Genomic DNA, 8,285 nt, shown 5'->3' with positions numbered 1-8,285 from the left:
AAGACGAACAAGGTTAGATTTGTAAGTGGAGGCTCAAATTAAGTTGCAGTAAAAAAAAGTATGGGTAGACTAGTGAAAAATATAATGTTCGTAGAGATTTTGTCGACAAGTAGAATTTAGATTTGCGAATTATTCCGATACACTTTGAGACTTTGTTAACTACATGTGAGATTTCGGACTTCCAGTTTTTGATTTGAGATATGGCCAGGAATTATTTATAACCTGAGTTACATTGATTGTTGTGCAGTGTTTTCAGGTGTGTAGCGCACAGCGACTTCAAAATGATAAAACGGTTACCACAGTGAAGTGTCGTTTGACGCACTTCCGTAAATTTTACATTGCAATATATATTTAAAGCTGATTTTCGCGTTTGAGACATCGTATGACTAGTAGTTTACTGAAAAACCTCAGTAGTAACAGTACACGTGAGCTTCCCCTTGAGCGTTTAAAAAAGTAACCATTATCCTCACAACCACTGTAGTGTTTGTGAAGTACACTTCGTTATGACGAACATAAAGTAATTAGGTCCGCAAAGTTGTATGGGATACCTGATTAATAAAGCATGACGGATTCAATTCGGTTGCATGTTATTTGCATGTAATAATCCTACTCCATCGGTTTCAATACGACGTTGGAATCGAACAATTGGCGACGAGTATCAAGTGTTGTCTTAAACAGATTGATTTATGGCCGCGTCAGTAAAAATAGATGCCCCGCTGTCAAGTATAAAACGTTCGACCTGCATGGCGATTCTTCAAATGTTGGAGGGCTATGGCGGAGACAAGTAATAAAAGATTGTGATTATGAATTTATCGCGATCAATCCGATAATCAGATAAGAAATCAAGTCGTTCAGCGGTGTAAGTCACACGAATTGCGACGCAAATTGTTAGAGAAAGGTGAGAACTTAACCTTGGCGCTTTAACCTAAGACAGCAGCAACTGACGAAGCAGTCCAATGCCAGTTGGAAAGTATGGAGGGTGGTAAACACGTTGTGAATTCGATACGCGACTCACGTCGAGAGGCCCAGCAACAATAAATAAGGAAAGGAATCAACCAAGGGATCAAAACAAGCATGTCACAGATATGGAACTGTAGAACATTTCGGGCGCGATCCTAATAGCCCCGCTAGAGGAAAAGACTTGCAAGAAATGTGGAGGAGCTGACCACTTCGCCCAGCAATGTAAAACGAAATCATCAAAACCTGCCAAACCCAGACACAGTGGGAAGTCGAATGATGGAAAGAAGAAAGTCAGGTATGCGCAAGACGTAGGTGAGGGAGACAAGGAAGATGGGTATGCATTCATTGGAAATCAGTGTCACAAACAGGAAAAGTGAAAGTGTCTATTGGTGGCGTTCTAGTTGATATGGTGTTACATTAAGAAGCGCCAAATAATGTTTTTATTGACAAAAAGCTTGTGGTCAAAGCTTAATAAGAAAGACAAGATTGAGTGTGTGTTTAAGAAGAGTAATAAGAAGCTTCGTCCTTATGGTACTAAACATCCACTAGAAGTCCTTGAAACCTTCTCAGCACTAACAAAAGTAAGTGAAACTGAAGTCAAAACTGAATTTGTTGTCATTGATGGCGAAGGGGAAGTACTGTTAGGCAGAGAAAGCGCTGTACAATTGAGCGTGTTACAACTGGGTGTCCCGGCCAGACTATTCAGTGAAGTCTGAATTAAGAAATCTTGCGTGACTACAAAGAAATCTTTGAAGGTGAAGGAAAATTGAGAGACTACCAAGTAAAAAGTGGCCCCAGAAGTACTTGCTGCAGTACAGCCAGTTAGGCGCACCTCATTTAGTCTCCGAGAGAAAGTCAAGAAGAAGATTGAAAAGCTTGTTGCCATGGACATAACAGAACCTGTAGAAGGCCCGACTCCCTGGGTTCGTCCAGCTGTGGTAGTGCCAAAACAAATTAAAATGATAAAATACGTCTGTGTGTAGACATGAGAAGGGCAAATGAAGCCATCATCAGGGAAAGTTACCCAGTACCCACAGTAGATAAAGTACTCCAAAGCACAGTGTTCAGTAAACTTGACCTGAAGTGGGTTTATCATCAGTTGGAACTTCTCTTTGATTCCCGGAGCATCACAACATTCACGACCCACTGTGGACTGTATCGATACAAACGCCTTATAGTTGGAATTAATTCAGCCCCGGAAGTGTATCAACATGTCATTCAGCAAGCATTGCAAGGTTGTGAAGACGTTGCTAACATCTCTGCTGACATTATACTTCATGGCAGAAACAGCGAAGAACATGACAAGAGATTGCAACAACTTCTAGAGAAATTGAAAGAGAAGAATGCTGAGAAATGCAAATTTCACATGACCCAGATTGTGTTCATGAGACTCGTGTTAACCGTTAAAAGCATCGGCCTCAAGCCATCGTTGATGCAAGAGAGCCACAGAATGCCTCAAAAGTCAGAAGTATCTTGGGAGTAGCAAATTACAATGCTCGATTTATCCCAGATTTTGCTACATTCGCTGAACCATTACGCTTTGAATTTGGAGATGAGCAGAGGAAGGCATTCACTGAGCTTAAGAGAAGGCTGCCATGTGCCGAACATTCTTGGATATTTCGACAACGGTGCCAAGACTCTAATCGTAGCAAGTCCAGTACGTCTAGGCGCAGTCCTCATCATGAAGAGCAACATGGAGTGAAGGGAATCATCAGTTACGCAAGTAAGAGCCTAAGCGACGTGCAAAAACGTTATTCATAGACAGAGAAAGAAGCCTTAGCAATTGCTTGGACTGTGAGCGCTCCCATGTGTACCTGTACGGAACAGAATTTGAACTGTACACAGACCACAAGCCACTATAAACGATTTACGCTAGCAGATCAAAGCCATGACCACGAAATGAGCGGTGGATACTGCGATTGCAACCATACAAGTTCAAAGTAAAGAACTTGCCAGGAGAGCAGAGCATTGACTATCAGCTATCCCGTTTCTCTCAAGCCGAGGGACCTGCAAAGCCATCATCAGCACACACGATTTCAATTGACTTTATAAAATTTGTAGCAGTAACTGCTACTCCTCAAGCCTTGACAACACGTGACGTTGAGGAAGCCTCGGCAGAAGATGAAGACTTTGTGGAGTTGCGAGCGTATATAAACAATGGAAATTGGAAAGGAAACAAGCTCAAGCAGTATGTACCTGTAAGCGGCGAGCTGTGTGTTATCGGGAAGTTGATCTGCAAGGGGAGCTGGATTGTGATACCAGGGAAGTTGAGACCTCAAATACTGGTTCTTGCCCATGAAGGACATCCCGGAATTGTCAGTAGGAAGCAAAGATTGCGGTCAGAAAAAAAGACAAGCTGAAGGATTATGCAAGGTCTGTCATGGCTGTCAGCTTGTAAAAAGTCCAGTCAACCCAGAACCGATCAAATCAACCCCTCTACTAAGAGTCCATGGCAAGACTTGGCAATTGACCTGTTAGGTCCACTTCCGTCAGGAGACTCAGTGTTAGTCGTGGTAGATTAATTCAGCAGATTCTGTGAGATTGAAATAATGCGGTCCACAACATCCGAGAAGATTATTGAATGTTTAGAGGAGACTTTAACAACCCATGGTTTGCACTGTCAGTGATCAGTGAAAATGGGCCAAAGTTCCGTTCCGATGTGTTTGGGCGATACCTGGAAGATTGCGGCGTAGAACACAGAAAGACCACTCCTTTTCCCCCCCAAGCGAATGGAGAGGTCGACAGACAGAACAGCTCTCTTTTGAAGCCGAGGAGGTCGAGCCGTCATACTACCACGGGTGTGAGCCCGGCTGAACGGTTTTTTGGAAAACAGATGCTAATAAAACCGCCAGAATTGAGGGAGGAAGTGATAGCAACTGGGATGCGAGACAGAGACAGTGGAAAGAAAACAAAAGCAAAGATGTATGCGGAAAACAAGAGGAATACTAAACCCTCAGACGTCAGTCCAGGTCACAAACAAGAACGGCAGAACAAGTTGTCTACACCATGTGCACCTGAACCCCATGAAGTTGTAACCAAAACAGGAAACAGCGTTGTTATTGAGTACCCGGAAAGCGTTCAACTGAAGCGGAACACCATCCATGTAAATAAGTACGAGGAATAACCATTTTGGAAGGACTACCTGTTGATATTGCCCCAACAGAACCTGAACAGAACAACGAATGGCCAAAAGCCCTATATTGTTAAGACCAACTCGGGTTAGGAAGTTGACAGAAAAGCCGGTTTAGAGACTTTGTTATGACAAGACTGTTTTTACTGTTTAAAAGTTGACTGCGTAAACTAAAGGTGAGTGCAACAACTGGAAGGGGACCCTCAATTTATGTCCAAGAGTAATAAGAACAATAATCGTAATCTAGATCTGCTCCTCTGAAGAGTAGAGACACGGCAAAGTAGTGCGACAAATGCTTGTTATTTCAAGAAACAAAAATCTCGTCACTGGTTCGACATGTACATAAAGGCTTGCTTTTACGGAAACGGTCTTAATTTTCTTTTATGTCAAGCTTTTTGGAGCGTATGTATCCCTTTCTTTAAAAGGCAAAAAATGAATTCCAGCAGCTCTTAAACTAGTGTCTTACATACAGGGTTTACGTCGCGTAGTCTCGTATCATTGTCTCGCAAAAAGTCGAGTTTATCATCAAGCGCTCACTTAGTTTTTGGTCACAATATGCCCACCACTAGCAAACATAATAAGTTCTGTTTCATTCACGTGAGTTTGGATAATTTTGCTTATTGCAGTCTCCCGACCTTTTCTTGTTTTTAATGCAGCCCTGTGCACTTGTTTTTCGCTTGCGAATACAGCAGGCTTTTAAGACAACAAAATTGTTTCACCCACCGTCTTAGTTATCTTAGAACTACAGTTGAATCAAATACTTCAAGGGTATTCTTAGTATACCAAGGCATTTGCTAAAGGATTCATCCGGCGCATCTGTTAATTATTATACATATAACAGTATAGGGGACTAAACTTTTCCATCAAAACGCGCACGAGGTTCATGCTTTTGTCACTGACACTTACGACTCATCAATGACATTGTGATATAAACAATGTGATAAGTAGAGTATAACAAAGTTCACAAAGGAAAAAGCACTGAATGAAATGGAGCTTAATGATACTGCGAATTCTGCTGTTATTTTGGACCATTCTGCAAAATGGACACTCATGGTAACCAAGGCATGTTCTGGAGACCAACGTCTTGGAGAAGTTTAAACGTTTCGTAGTCATGCTGTCTTTCAAAATGTGGAAGGTACCCGGTAAGGGCCAAAGGAGCAATGAATTTGAGAATTGGCAGGTGGCATGACGTGCGGAATAGCATAATTATGCGAAATACGATTTCTGGGGGAATAAATTAACTGAAGAGCGTGTCATGTTTTCGCGCCAATTTTATAAGAGCAGACGCCTTTTGGATGCTGAGGACTCTATTGAGCCGAGACAAATAGCCAACAAATCGAGGATTAGATCGTATGCTCGCTGTTTAGGAAGAAGGGAGGGAGATGAAATCGATGGAAAGTGACTATAGTTTTCGCATTCAAGGAACTATGAGTAAATCCGTGGTAAATCAAATTTCGTGTTCACTTTTCTCCTTGCGACTTCGATTGACAAAATGAACGTGGCAGTGTGTAGTGTTATCAGGACAAAAGATAACCAAAAGGGCAAATAATAAATTAACATTTACAGTCTTTTTATCTTCTTTTAAACCCTCGCTAAAGGATCAATTTTCATACCCTGTATGCTCGATGATTCATTTATCATGAGCGGGAAAATTGGCGCTGACTAATATTGAGATCTGGAGGGTCTTCAAGAACAACAATTTGACCAAAATGTACTTTGTAATGAGAATAATTTCACGACCTTTTACACAAACTGTCGATAATAAGACACCATACTCATCATTTGATTTTTTGTCCTAGGTCTTTTTCGCTTTTAAATCTGAAGTTAGTCTTGGAGATCTGGCACTGAAAAGACCTTAAAGACCGATATGTTTAGTTCGAGAACACATAACTAGCTGACATATCACGTATTATATAGAAGAGAGATTCTCGCAGTTATCTACGCAACCAGACTGTAGCGAAAAAACCTGATGTGAAAGATCGAGTATCGCTCTCTTGAACACGGTAAACGTCTTTAATAATACTTCTCAACAACAACACACGCACACCGCGACTACAATCTTCACTCTGAAAAACACACCGCCGCACGCATGAGCCCAAACTAAAACTGTCAATCACGCGTTGTCACCCAACGTTCGGGGTCTCACTCATCAAATCATCCCCCTATTTTTTAAAACAGTTCAAGAATTCTAAATACAAAACCTAACGGGGCCTAGAAATACAACAAATGATTATATCCAATCTTAATAATGATGGGTTGACAGTCCAATGTTAAATTCCAATTTTCTTTTCCAGCTTTTCTCTCAGGACTCGGGTTCTCTTCAATAGTTTAGGTTTCAGCTTTGTGATCCTCTCTCTTTCTGCACTCTTTGAAATCTCTAGATCGTCGACACGACGCAGCAGATCTAATAACAATCTGTCGGGATTCACACTGTTCACCACCCAATCTCCGTAACGATCTGGTGGTTTACGCAGCCGGGATGGGCGCAGTGTTCGGCTCAGAAGTAAATCAAAATCTTCAATGCTGTCTCCAGGCAGGGAAGACTCGTCTTCGATCACCACTGTCTCCTGATGGTCCCCCCCTGGAGCCGGGTCACCTGGTCTTTCCGCATCGGAGACATTCTGCTCATTGCCAGAGACCGAGATTTGGTCACTAACATCCTCAAGGATGTCAGTGTCGTCTTGAACAATGTCCAAGGGTTCTCCGCGTTGACTGCTAACACCCGGTACCCTTTTGTACAGCCTCTTATTATTGAAATAGACAACTGATGAGCGCCTGGAACGACGGCCCATGTTTCGTAATCGATACGTTACTTCTGACACACGTTCCACGATTTCAAAGGGACCCTCCCATTTACGATGAAACTTGTTCGGTTCGCCAGGCTTCAGTTCGGGGCTAAACCGCAATACAAGGGCACCAGGCTGGTACACAGTGTACTTAACACCTTTGTCGAAGGCATCCTTCTGACGACGCTGGGCCTCTTTCGGCTTTTCCCTCACATATTGGTGGGCCTGTACCAACTTTTCACGAAGATCAACAACAAACTCGGTGTAAGTTGATTCGCTCTCGTTGGCCTTGCCCATCATCACATCCAAAGGGAGTCGCATTTCGTGCCCAAACACGAGTTCAAAGGGTGTGTGTCCAGTCGATGAGTGGAGACTGCTCCGATATGCCATTATGCAGAAGTCCAACTGTTCGTCCCAATGACCTGGTTGCTCCTCTGCCCTTGCAGTAAGCATGCTCTTCATTGTCCGATGCAAATCTCGACTTGTCCATTTCCTTCGGGGTGATACGCAGTGGATCTTGTCTTGTTAATTCCCAGCAGCATACATGTTTCTTGGAACAATTGCGTCTCAAAGTTGCGTATTTGATCTGAATGTATACTGTCTGGCACTCCAAACCTACAGATCCAGTTCTTGACCAGAACTCTAGCACATGTAGAAGCCCGTTGGTTTAGTATCGCATATGCCTCGGCCCATTACACGGTCAGGATAAAACGGTTCCCTCTCCTGGTTCGTGGTAGTGGTCCTACTATGTCTATGTGCAGCCGCTGCATAGGATAACCAGACGGAATGGGCTGTAATGGTGCCTTGGGTTTCCGGCTTGGTTTGCTTTTGGCACAAGGCAGGCAGTCATCACAATACTCCTTGACACTTCTGGAGAGGTTTGGGCGCCAGAAGGAACTTTTGAAGGGTTTTCTCACGCCTAAGGTGACCTCCTGCCACAGCATCATGGCATTCTTTACGTGCTGACTGGACAAGGCTCGCTGGCAAGACAACACGGTGTTGCCTTGGTGGACTAATCTTCTCAGAACGAATACAAAGAACACCATCAGCAACCTCTATTAGTTCACACCGAGCCCATATTGCGCTTGAAGTGCTGCTTAAGGACTGTAATTCACGCATAGGTGGCTTCTTTCTTTTCTTCAGGTACTGCCCCAATACCGGTCCAATATCTGGGTCTTCTCTTTGAGCTTGAGCGATTGCATCGACAGACCACAAATTTCCAGGGGTGACATCCTCTCCCACTTTGGAGTGTCCTGGTGTCAGGGTGAAAACCCTTGTTCGTAATGGCTCTGTTGGACCACATGACGGACAGTCACCATGGAAGCGTCTCGGCTTCCTAGACATTGCATCCGCGTTGCAATGTGATTTGCCAGCTCGATGCTCTACCTCAAAGTCGTATTCTTGAAGTC

Source organism: Pavona decussata, unplaced genomic scaffold, assembly GCF_977016875.1.
Source record: "Pavona decussata unplaced genomic scaffold, jaPavDecu1.1 SCAFFOLD_219, whole genome shotgun sequence".
NCBI lineage: Eukaryota > Metazoa > Cnidaria > Anthozoa > Scleractinia > Agariciidae > Pavona > Pavona decussata.
This window is presented reverse-complemented; position numbering follows the sequence as displayed.